General features: G+C 42.3%; 1 protein-coding gene across 3 annotated transcripts in view; it reads right to left on the bottom strand.

Moving 5' to 3' along the window:
- CAST (calpastatin) overlaps window positions 1–7,868 on the bottom strand; it is a 60,114-nt gene extending 52,246 nt beyond the window's left edge. For all 3 annotated transcript variants that reach the window (XM_009326133.1, XM_009326135.1, XM_009326134.1), the window contains exon 1: window positions 7,807–7,868. The gene's annotated coding sequence lies outside the window, so the exon portion shown is untranslated. The remainder of the gene's footprint in view (window positions 1–7,806) is intronic.
- Window positions 7,869–12,094: the final 4,226 nt, after the last annotated feature.

The following is a 12,094-nucleotide window of genomic DNA, read 5'->3' as shown; positions in this document are numbered from 1 at the left end:
TGCTCGCCGCCTGGTCCAGCTCAGTGCTTGCTGCAAACATGCAGCACTCACATATACGTCCCATGGGCACCCCACATGTGTGGTTTCCCCCCAAAACCAGCATGGACCCTCCGCCTGCCTGATACCCCTGCCCAGACCTGGGGCCTCCTACTCACCCACTGGTCCAAGCTTGCCGTTTGCCAGTGAATACACCTGCACACCCCATGCACACCTGGTTTGGGGAGGACACAGACGCTTGCCCCCCGGCAGCAGCGGGCACCAGGCGCTGGGCTGTGACCCCTGCACATCGCCCCACCAGTTGGCACGGTCCCACCGACCCCCTCCAACATCCTGGACCCTCAGGGTTCCAGCCTCACCCATTGCAAAGTCCCGGGCTGTGGCAGTTTCTTGAGAGCCCATCCACTACCGCGACTGACCAGGTGACTGGTCAGCCCAAGGGGACAATGCTCCTGAAGGCAGGTGATGGAGGTGTGATGCATGACACTTTTGTAGAGACAGTACTGAGATGCAGAATGCCTTGGCTTTTATCTCTGATGTAGTGCATTAAAGACTCAGTGATAAGCATTATCCACAAATGCTTCAACTTTTAAATAAGTTATTAAGTTGTTGAAGGAACACGAAATTTTAAGTGCTACCTTTCCCTTTTCAAAAAGAAAAGAAAAAAAAAAAGTCATCAAAAAAGAGCAGACCTGTGAAGAGCAATCAGTATTCAGGATATGCCTTCAGTATCACAGCTCTCGATTTCCACCTCAAGCTCAGCTGAAATCAGTCTTTGGCTCAGGACCTTATGGTCCATGGTGTTCAGGACTTACCTTTGGTACCTAAGTCTATGTCTAACATAACTGTGATGCTCTGAAAATCCACAAATAAAGTACTCTTTTGCAGAAGGAGTTTTTATGACACCTACCAACACACTCAAAAATTTCAGGCACAAGGCTAGCCTTTTTTTTTTACCCCAGTCTGAACTAGGAAAAAACCTAATAGAGCAAAATAAATCCTTGTGCTGAGCATGAACTTATGTTAATCAATTAAAAAGTATAAAGAAAAAATTGTTAATGCAAACATGTCTCTGTTTCATGGTAAGTGGAACAGCAATAAAGGTACAGGTAGGAGAGACAGAAGAAACAGAGGCAAATAACTTCTTTTCCTCTGGAGTAAAGAAAGACTACCTGGAGATAAGCTATGTGGAAAGTTAAGCCACGACATCAAATCCGTATTCTTTACTGAATACTGACCACAACAGGCTAAATAGAGTAATACATTTCAGTTCCCAGGGTATCTTTCAACAGTAACTTCTTTGGTATCTACCCCTTAATACATTTGTAAAAGCAGAAAAATTGGCCACATCACGCTACTAGGTTCATCCTTCTTTTACACTTATTGAAGTAATGATGTTATGTGCTTCCCAGCATCCTCCCCACAATGCTCCCTCCAGGCAAACCAGCTCTGACACCCTTTATCAACAAATCCATCAGAGCTGTTTCCATCTTCTCCCCCTCCAAGAAGTGGAAGAGTATTTTTTTTCTGTGACAGTCTCAGACACAATCAGCTGAAGAATCACCTCACAGCTGAACGCACACCTCGCTTCCCAACCCGATAATAACAGAGCTGATGAATTATCAAAGCACAGCTTCTTTATGAAATGAATTAGAAGAATCAAAAGCCTGTACAAAATTGTGTGTGAAGGAATAAAAGCTATGGCATACAGGTGCTTATAATCTATTCTTCATTATTAGCAGTGGCTTCAAAACAAAAAGCCAAAACACTGTTTCAGAGTGGAATATTAATTCCCCTGTATTTAGTAAAGGGGAGATAAAACACATATCCCTCTGATATGTAGGTTTTCTGAGTGAAGACATGCATTAAGACTGGTGTCTAGAAATATGGATTAAATGTTCATTTTGGACTATAACATTAAAGTGTTCATTATAATACTGCAATGAGAATGTGTATGATACAGTTGTTTTAAGAAAAACAAAAATCACAACAGGAAAGAACGCGCAATCTCTGTTCTGGAAATGCTTCTGACAACCATAAGCAGCATTTCAGCCTCCACCTTTGAATCTTTCATTCAAAAATTGCTTGAGCAGCGATCACACTCTATTTCTTCCTATGGTGGAAAGAGCCTCACATCACAACAGCTCCCAACGAGTACCAAAATTTAACTGAAATAATGTTATTTTTCAACTACCTTTTGCATCTTAGCCAAGGAAGAACCAAAACAGAAAAGGAAGATGGGCAAACAAGCCAGTGCTGTACTCCTCAGCACCCCTCTGCTCCTCCACCGAGGATGGATTGGGGCCACACTCCCCTGTGGCCACCAGGTGCTCCTGGTGCTGCGGGACGGACACCCCTGCCAGCCCCACCGCACTCGGTGCAGGGGGGGAAAAACAAACAAACAATGCCATTTAAAATAAATAATTTGTTAGCAAAGTAGAAAGAAACCTCACAAATGCTGCAATCAAAGTTACTTATGCACCTCCATAATTCAGACCAGTAGCGGGCACCCCAATGGCTTTTTACCAGTCATAACGTCTTTACTCAGCATTATGCCCCTGGACTCCTGAGTAACTCTAATGCTCTTTCTGGATACAGAATCCTGCACAGCAAGCCTGAGGATTAAAAGCTATCACAGAAATCCTGATGTTAGAGCAAAGAATCAATTCTAAAAGGATAGTAATGCCACCTTTGCCTGGAGGGAGCATTGTGGGGAGGATGCTGGGAAGCACATAACATCATTACTTCAGTAAGTAATTATCACTGCCATCCTTTCAAAGTAAAGAATGTATTTCCTGTTAAGTAAAGAATAAGCTGAGCGAGCAGCACATATTTTGTCTACACTGCTGTAAAGCATGACTTGAAATGGCAGGACATGTTAGGGATGGTCTTGTTTCATACTGTATCTGGTAAAATATGGCCCCACTCTAAGCTGGGGCTTCAAATTCCTAGAATACATGGCTCCATCTTCCTTTTAATACCACACTTCACATTCAGACACCAGCAATGCACAAGCTAGATTTTTAGACCAATACAGAAGCTCTCCTTGGTATTTCCCTCTATGGAAGTAAAAAGAAAATACGTCTTTCCAGATTATGCGCAGTTAATAACACAAGCACGAATCCATTCAAAACGGAATAGGGGGGTTTCAGAGCACAATCACACACAATGGGAGTGTTCGGTTTGCATCGATCTTACAGATTACACACACAGTTACGTACTAAAGCACACCGCACCCCCAAGGGCAGCCCTCTGAACGGGCAATACTGAAGATGGTGTTCAAGAACAGGACAGCAGGACCATGCAACTCATTGCAACACAAGACCTGCCTTACTGAGTCTAGCCAAAGTTTCACATAACCCTGTCTCTAGCAGTAGCCAACAGCAGATATAAAAGAAAACAAAAACAGTGATGTAGAAATAGGTCAGGTACATGTTGATACTCCTTCCAAATACTCTCACAGATTCAAACAATTTGTGGCCCAGGGACTTCTTATTTCAGTGTATTTTATAAACTGTCCTGGGTTTCTCTTCAGTGATTTTGTCCCATCTCCCCTTCAAAGTATTTGTATTTTAGCATCCAAAAGCTTCTAGAGCACTAATGCCTTGATGGCATACAAAGTCTAAAGCGATCTCAAATTGGTGAAAGGGCAAACGTAAGCTGAGGATGATGTCAAGATGAGGGGTAAAGGAAAACCATACCAGCTGTCTCTCACCTGCTAACACTTTACATACAAAATTGCCAAAAGCCTTGGAACATCAGGAGGGAAGGAGAAGAAAGGAAATTTCCTATTTCATACACTTTGCAATGGCATGCTGCAAACACATTGAGTAAAGACCATGATGTCAAAACTCAGTCAGAAAACAGAGGGACAGATATGGGAAAACAGCAGTACATCACTCACTTTTACTGGGTGGCAGGTGCATCCCAGCTGCAAACATATGCAACAGCTTCTACTGCATGAGCAACCACCAATTCCAACAACGATCATTTCTTTTCTGTTAACATCTACCATACACACATCCACAAGGAATGAAAACACTTCATTAAAGCTGATTTAGATTCTCAAGAAGTGTCTGATTCTTGTTAGAATGTGAATGCAACAAATATAAGGTTCTGAAAACCGAGACATAAAGATTTAAGGTGTATCCCTGTGACTTGAACCTTTGTCTGTGAGCAGTGCCCAATACAACCATAACACAGACGCACTTTCACTGTCAACTACACTGACAAAGAACTGCCTCTATCTTCTTTCGATTATGTATTCTAACATACCTGCAGTTTCCAACTCTGTCCCTCCAGCAAATCTTTTGCCTACTTCTAGAAGACACCATGTACAGATACACATTCAGTTGCTCCTCATTAGATTGACAGATTATGTGTATCTCAACCCAAAGCTGACCACTCCTGTTGCAAGTCAATCCCCCCAGTCTGTCTAGACTTAAAGCTTGAGTAGTACTTCTGAAATGAGGCAAACCAGTATGACGGCATCTCTCCTTTGCTAACATACATTAAGTAATGAAATGGAGATCAATCTTTCCAAGAGCAACATGGCCCTGTGAAGCAGGATATCACAGTCCTTTCCCTTCCAAAACCCTTCCACAATACCTCTCTCCTGTGCTAGATGCAATGGCACTGAGTATTAGTGCAACCAAAGGGCTTCCAAGTAACTACCACAGACTACTGTGAAGGATCAGGGTTAAAGTAAAATGGGTATATAGCCTTAAGGCCACATCTTAAGTTTTTGTTTTCAGAAACTGAACAGACTAAATGTAGTATTCTAGAAGGAAGAGTCGGAACCTTAGAACTGCGGCAAGCTTTATGTTTCTGGCCACTGAGTGGAAGAGGTCAGAGTGGATCCTTGGGACGAGAAGCAGGGAAGGACTGCGTGCATCCTTTACTTTCCAAGCTAGACAGCCATCAAGCAGAACGGAGGTTGCTGGAAACAGCTGCTGAACTCACCTGCTGTCTGCCTCTTCCAGCCAGTCAGCAAGCTCTAGCTGTGTGACTTCAGTGTCAGCCACTCCAGTGTGGATTTTAGAATGGATTTTAGAAGTTTCATTTTCAAGCGAGGAGCAGACACAAGCTGCAGCTGCCAGCCATGCTACCAATACCATGCAGGAAGGGAAGCCTGCTCCATGATTCAGAGGGAAAGGCTCACTGCCTTCAGTGAGTTCATGGCTTCCCCTCCAAGCTTTGAGGACACTGTTCATCACACAGCTGTGTGGACCAGCCTGGTACTTACTTGGTGACCTGGTTTCTTTTCTCTCCTACTGAGCAGTTGGATGACCTTAAGCAAGGCAATTCCAGCTCTGTGCTTCAGCACCTCCCCTTCCCCACATTTTATCTATGTCACTCAGATAATGTGTCTAGTCTCCTTTATACAACGCTTTAAGATCTAAGGAAGAAAGTACTGCATGATAGTTAAGCAGTAAGTCACTGGAAACTTAAAAAGTAAGTACTTCCTGAAGAAACAATCTCATGAACTAACGTCTGTTGGTACATCATAGATTAAGTGCACATAGTCCCTGCTATGATTGTACATAATTCCAAAGCTATAGTGTTATTAAATAGATCATCTTCACACTGGTAACTCCTAACTCTTTTAAAGCATTATTTTATTGTATTATGATGCTAGAAATGGAAAAATCTTATGGAGCCATTTAATCTCCTCAGCACCTCTTGCGCAAGCGCATGTCTTACCAAGGAGGTTTCTATTTACAGTAAACTTGCTGTGGTTTTTTCAATCTACTTTTAAGTCTCCAAGAAGGAGAGGCTTAAGAAGCCTATTCTACACCTCAGCAGTACTCATTCTGAGTTCTCCTTGATGTTATGGCTAATTAGCATCTGCTACTCAAACCTGTGTCAGACCTTTCCTACCTTTACTTTTCAAAGCTTTACTCTTCTCTCACTCCTTCCATATACCCAAAGAATGTGAGAGACAGAGTCGTTTATTGTTATTTTTAGCTAAACAATGAGCATACGGGCTTTTACAATTTTCCCTTCAATATAAATAGGAACTCTTCAAAGACCTTCGTATTTCCTTGTCATTTTTATAATGCATTACCAAACCTTTTTCTAGTAGGGAGGTGAACAAACTCAATATTCTAGACAAGGTTGTCCACAGCTATCTACAGATAAGATTATAAATTTCTGCTTTAAAAATTGAAGACTACAGGAATAACCTCCGACTTTTAAACAAAAATATAACACTGCAGACTCTTGGGAAAGCTGCACAAAAATTTGAGTTGCTACCTCAACTGCTTAAAAAATCAGAGAGTTTTGGAGGTAGATGTGAACCATGGTGGAGCTAATGCCATTCAATGGGCCTAAGGAAAAGTGTTTTCATCTACTTTCACTTTTAAGCATTGTAAAGTCAACAGAACAAGTCAAATATACAAAGAAATTCACAAGAGGAAACACACATGCAGCATTCTAAGGACTCAAAAAGCAAAAGCATCAGGACAATAAACTTAGTAACAGCCTTCTTTGGCTAGCTAGAAACAGATCTTCTCAGTGAGAGGTCAGAAACAGTAACTCCACAACCCAAACTACAGGCTTCAACTCCCACCCTTCCCACAAAGAAGTCAGCGCTTCTATATTAAAAGCAACAACATGCAGTCAAAGAATTTGGCATTAAACTAAGAATGTCTAAGAGAATAATGCTATTTAAGAAAAAACTAAACTGTCTAGAGAGGCAAGGAGGAACATGTTCCCAAGCTTCCTTGGTATGTGGACAGGAAAGAAAGGTAATTGCTTTAATCATCTACTTCAGAGGATGGTAATAAAAGCCTTCAACTGGCCTTGATTTGCAGTGCAGTTAAACACAGTGCAGCTTAGACAAAGTTATTTTCCAGATAGCTTCTGCTATGAACAAAGTATCAGGCACACCTATTTCTGGCTTCCCTATATCAATGATGGACATTTGAAGCCAACAAGTAAACGTCTAGTAACAAACATTTCTACAAATTCTTCTCTCTTTCTGAAACTGCTGTTGGCCTTCCTTGGGGAAGCACTACTCCTGCCTGCAATAGCAGAGGCTCTTGGGGAACTAATGATCAGCACTGGCACTCACGTTCTGGCTTGGACGACACCTTCTCTTTGCGATACAAGAACCTACCTCCAAGTGGCTTACAGGGCTTGGAGCTGCTGAGAGAGAGGTGACCCTTCAAAGTACTGTTCCTAACACTGCCCGCAACCCATACGGCTTCTGATTAACAACAGCCGCTATGCTCAGGCTGTAAAGTTGCTTGTGTAAACTCAATATTATAACCCAGCAGGGACTCTTGAACTGTAAATACCACTTCCTGAGGAGGCAGTATCTTGAAAAACAAGTATTTTTTCTAAAATACAGCACTGACCACATATTTGCAAGTGTGTCAGAAGATGGGCCAGATGTATGAATTTGGATTTTTATCTTTGGAAGAAAAGCCAGGATGCAGACAAGGTGGAAATCGTCACAGTGCACTCACTTCATCTGTACTTCTGAACAATCGGAAAACCAGGACCATCAGATGTGTCCCACAGTGTACCCACACTGCAGAATAGACACATCCACTGTGATCATTTCCACCAAAACTAACATGAAGTATTTGTGAAACGATGAACAGAGCAAAGAAATATTTTCTGTAGGTTGCTCAGCAGCACAAGATAAAGCTATACTATTATTCCTGGAATGAATAACGAGTGACTACAGTCATCAGTTAATTATCTGAAAACTACCATTTTGCTATCAAAAGACAAAAATCTGTATAGGAGGAAATTCATTACAAACTTTTTTTCTCAATATGTTCAAACACTTGAATTTACCTCTGCTGCTCCTGCTTTTTTCTCTCCCGATTTGGAAGGATCTCCACTTGCCTTCTTGTCACCATACTGCAAACAGACAAAATAGATGTGTAGTTATTCAGATCTTAAATTATGCCTTCTATGTAGAGAAATTCCCAAACATCTTAGTGTATCTACGATTCCTTTCACCTACGACAATACGACAGAAGGGAACATTGCAAGTTTTCCTTCTCACTAATGGACAGGATTTCTAAATGACGTGCTGGATAACTTCAAGTGAAATCACAGTCGGAAGGTCACAACTTCCAGGGCAGTACATGTAACATGACTGTTCTTGTGAAAAGTTCTGGAAGATATTAAGCTTATCACTCATTCCTCACCAGCACAGCACTCTGATACTTGCTTCGGAAACGCTGTCAGTCCCATAGGCCTCTGCAGAAACTGAACAGCTCTTCAGAGAGACCAACACGACGTGCAATCATGAGCATCCACTCCAACATCTGAACTTCCCTCGGACACATTAAAATGCTCATTATGCCCAGCCCTCCTTACCTGGAAGAAAGCTGTTACTACGATTTCTAGAATTCTGCTGCTGATATACAAAAATAAATGCTGTAACAGTTCAGGCACAGGCGCACATTAAGAAATACAGTTCTTCCAGGTTCCCCAAATCTCCTGCATCTTTCATTCCCTCCAAGACTTCAAACCTCTTGCTTTCATCTAACCTGATGTGCAATCCCATTTGCTCCCCATGTGCGGCAATGTACAGAAAGACACAGTTTGTTCAGTATGCACACTGGCATCCAGCGCATGTTTTACTCTCTGCATCTCTGAAAAGTGGTGAATACATTCACTCAAAAAATCTTTTTCAAAAGCATATTGTTTAATCTTTAGAATAAAAAGTAAAAGGCAAGAAATTTTACCATGAATATAAAAGGCAACATAATATAGCTATTATCTAGTATCTCAGCTAGTGTAACTTCCCACAGCAACTGAGACATCTGGGAATGAGGGTTCACGTCTGGTTGTTTTGTTAAGTAAAGACAGGAGATGATTTCAGACCCATTTATTCCTTCTGTTTTAAGGACTGAGCAGCAGGAGGTAAAGTTTGCTAACCCACTGAAGTAATGAGTTCCGACACATTTTTCTTTACGTGGCTATAGGGAGAAAAACTTGTCAAGTATCTTAGGCATGCCCAAAATAATTTTAAAAACTGGAATTATTAGAGGTTGTCTAAAACAGTTTTTGAATTTTTTGTCGTGTACCACCACAATGGAAACAGATTAGAGATACGCTATTTTTTTACTTTTAGTTTTATTTGTTCATTCAGCTATAGTATTCTCCAGCCTGTCTGCTGATGTGCAGCATCAGTAAGCATGCTCTTGCTGACAAAATGGTAACTCCAGAGCCAACACTGCTATAAGGTTCAGGAGCTACAGCTCCTGCCCAGCAAAACTCTGTTGTGTAGACTGGCCTCTCTTCCTAAATGGATACCCTCGGCATCACAACACTCTAAAAGCCAAGTGCTACCCTGAATCCAGCTAATTCAGCTAATAAAGCAAGCACGTCTTTCTGTACATTGCATGTATTTTACTGCTTTTATTCATTTGCTTCTTCAAATTTGGACATAGCTTTAAAAGCAGTAACACCAATTAAAACCCAGATTTTTTTTTTCTTTTATTAAACCAAGTCACAGAATGCAGGAGCCTTAGTTCCTACTGAGCGTGCCAGACTTTTACCAGGGCTAAATCCGGTGTTGCCCTCCCTCCCTAAGTCCCCCTCCTTGTCATCACACCAAGGAAACCTGTACCAGACAGGACACAGCACCAATAGGGCACCCAGTCCCAGGACTATGAAGAGGGGGATACGCTGTGTCCCAGCGGGTGGATGGAGCTCGGAGTGTCCCCTCTTGGGTGTCAAGGTGGCTGTGTTTGCCAGCCTTGGCAGACATTTCTCCTGTTTTCGCATCCCTAGACCAGGCGGTCAGGTACAGTGGTCTGCGCTGCCTGCCAAGCACCCGGGGGCAGACAGAGGACAGGACAAGGGGTCTAGGAGGATTCCCTCAACCACCCTTCAAGCAGAACATCAACCCCACATCTCTGCCCCGGGGCGGCTCCACTGGTCAGAGAGGACAAGGAACGAACCAGGACAAGGACCACAACCTCGCCACCCTAAACTCAAGTTGGAGAGAGCTGAAATGCATGCTGTCTTCCCTCCAGAAGGCTATGTCAAACAGCACCTATAATAATGAGACTTTGACTTAAAGGCCAAATACTGCTTATTTTAACCATGGGAACAAAGGACGTATGGCCCGACCAAAGTAATTTTTTATCCGTTAAGTTGGAGTCACACACTGTGTACACATTAAGCGCTGATACTCTCTGACCTCAGATAATAAAACAGCCTATGAAAGTATTACCTCACTTGAAAGTCTGCCATCCTGAGGAGGTAACCTTGGAAAGCACAACTTCCTAATACACCTTCTAAGAAGACCATGCCGGTTCCCTGAACAGCTGATGCTTAAGATACGAGAAGTGACCCTGTTTCAAAAATGCCCTTCAACAGCTCTTTTCTGCTCAGTATTTCCAAACTTTGAACCGTTTAGTAAAAAAATAGATATATAAATAAAATAAAGCCAATAAATCAATCTGCTTAGCAAGAGACTAAGCTCAGGTCTTCTGGGACAGTATGCATACATTGCTCCTTTACATTCCCAAGTGGATGACAGAGTTAACTTTTCCTTTGGAAACTCTTTCCTTTTTCTGCTCACGCTGTTTTCCTTACAACGCCAAAGAAACATATCCACAAGCAAGCCAGTGGACAGGAGCAGCTCCAGCTCTGTCACACAAACAGTGAGGATACAGTTGAAGCTACATGTCTAGTCTAAATAACGAACTAACAACAATTTCCTATAGTTGTTAAGTTGGCCCAAAATATTTTTCAACTTTACTAACTAAAAACAAAACATGCAAACCCACCCATAATCACATCTTCACAAAATGCACAAAGAAGTATCATGCACAAGAAAGTTTATCCTGAGATCTTCATCCTGTTCTACAGTGCACAGATGTGTCACAGACGCTATGGTTTTATAGACACACCTTTAACTTCTGATTCAAAGAGCATTCATCAACTAGAAAATAACTGGCCTAGGTGAAAAGCACAAAGCAAAATACTAGCAACTGAACGCACAACTGCATTCTCAGCCCGCGCCTGCAAAAGACCAGACCTCAACTGAAGGTCTTGCTTCAACAAATTCCTTCTAAACCTCGGGAGCCCCATAAGCATTAACGAGCCTTTGGTTCAAAGCCATTGCGCAGCATCTCAGAGGACTGCAGTGATGACACGCTCAGTAACTGGGTGAGAAGGGAAGTCTCCTTGCAAGAGTCTCAGCTGCAGTCAACCAACTTTGCATTACAGATATTAAAGGAGACGTATCGTTTTATGCAGATAGGAATCCGACCTTCGTTTTCAGTTGAAATTGGGAAGAAGACGGAGATCTTTGATGCTGCTCAGGAAACTGCCAGATGGAAAGGTGTCAGAGCAACTACAATCATGCAGTGTAAGGAAGGGACAGGTGAAAACTAGATTCTTCTTACAGCCATCCCATTCTGCATTAAATACACCAGCCAGCAAAAACCTTGGTAGAGCAACCAGTGAATCTCTTTTGCGTCTGTTCCTCTCTCCCACCTTTCTGCTTCACGTACTCATCCTTCAGGCCGTAAGGTCTTCCTGGCAGAAAGTGCCCTGTGTGACACACGTGCACGGGACAAGAGAGTACTCCAGCCTCACGTGGAGGCCCGCAGGTGCTGCTCTGATCCCAACAACTGTAACGACGGGTTTCCAACGGAGCATTTGGAGGAGCGATTTCCTTACCTGATCACAGGTAGTCACGTTGTCTTAGTATCTTTTCTTACCCTGGATTCAGTGACCCAGGACTACCGAGGCCTTTGTGTCATCACTTAGTGCAGCAATTCCCAAACTTTCCTCCGTGTGACTTTGTGTCACCTCCACCACACTGTTATCACCAATTTGACTTGACACAACGAATGATACTTGAAAACATTACTAAACCCTGACCCAAGCTACTACGAGCAATTTTAAAGTACAGTTATAAATTCAACAGATTTCATCTACCCGATTACATATCTAGGAAATACATTAAAGTGGTTTTCTCTGAAAGCCACCTTACACGATGCATACTTTCTGTAAAACTTTAACAGAATGCAAACTTTTTTTCACTACTCCACAGAGAGACCAACTGTTTCCTCATATGACTAATAAACTACAAAGATGACTTTTTAAAGCA

This window comes from Pygoscelis adeliae, unplaced genomic scaffold, assembly GCF_000699105.1.
Source record: "Pygoscelis adeliae isolate BGI_AS28 unplaced genomic scaffold, ASM69910v1 Scaffold756, whole genome shotgun sequence".
NCBI lineage: Eukaryota > Metazoa > Chordata > Aves > Sphenisciformes > Spheniscidae > Pygoscelis > Pygoscelis adeliae.
The sequence above is the reverse complement of the archived record's forward strand: the minus strand, read 5'-3'. Positions and strand labels throughout refer to the sequence as shown.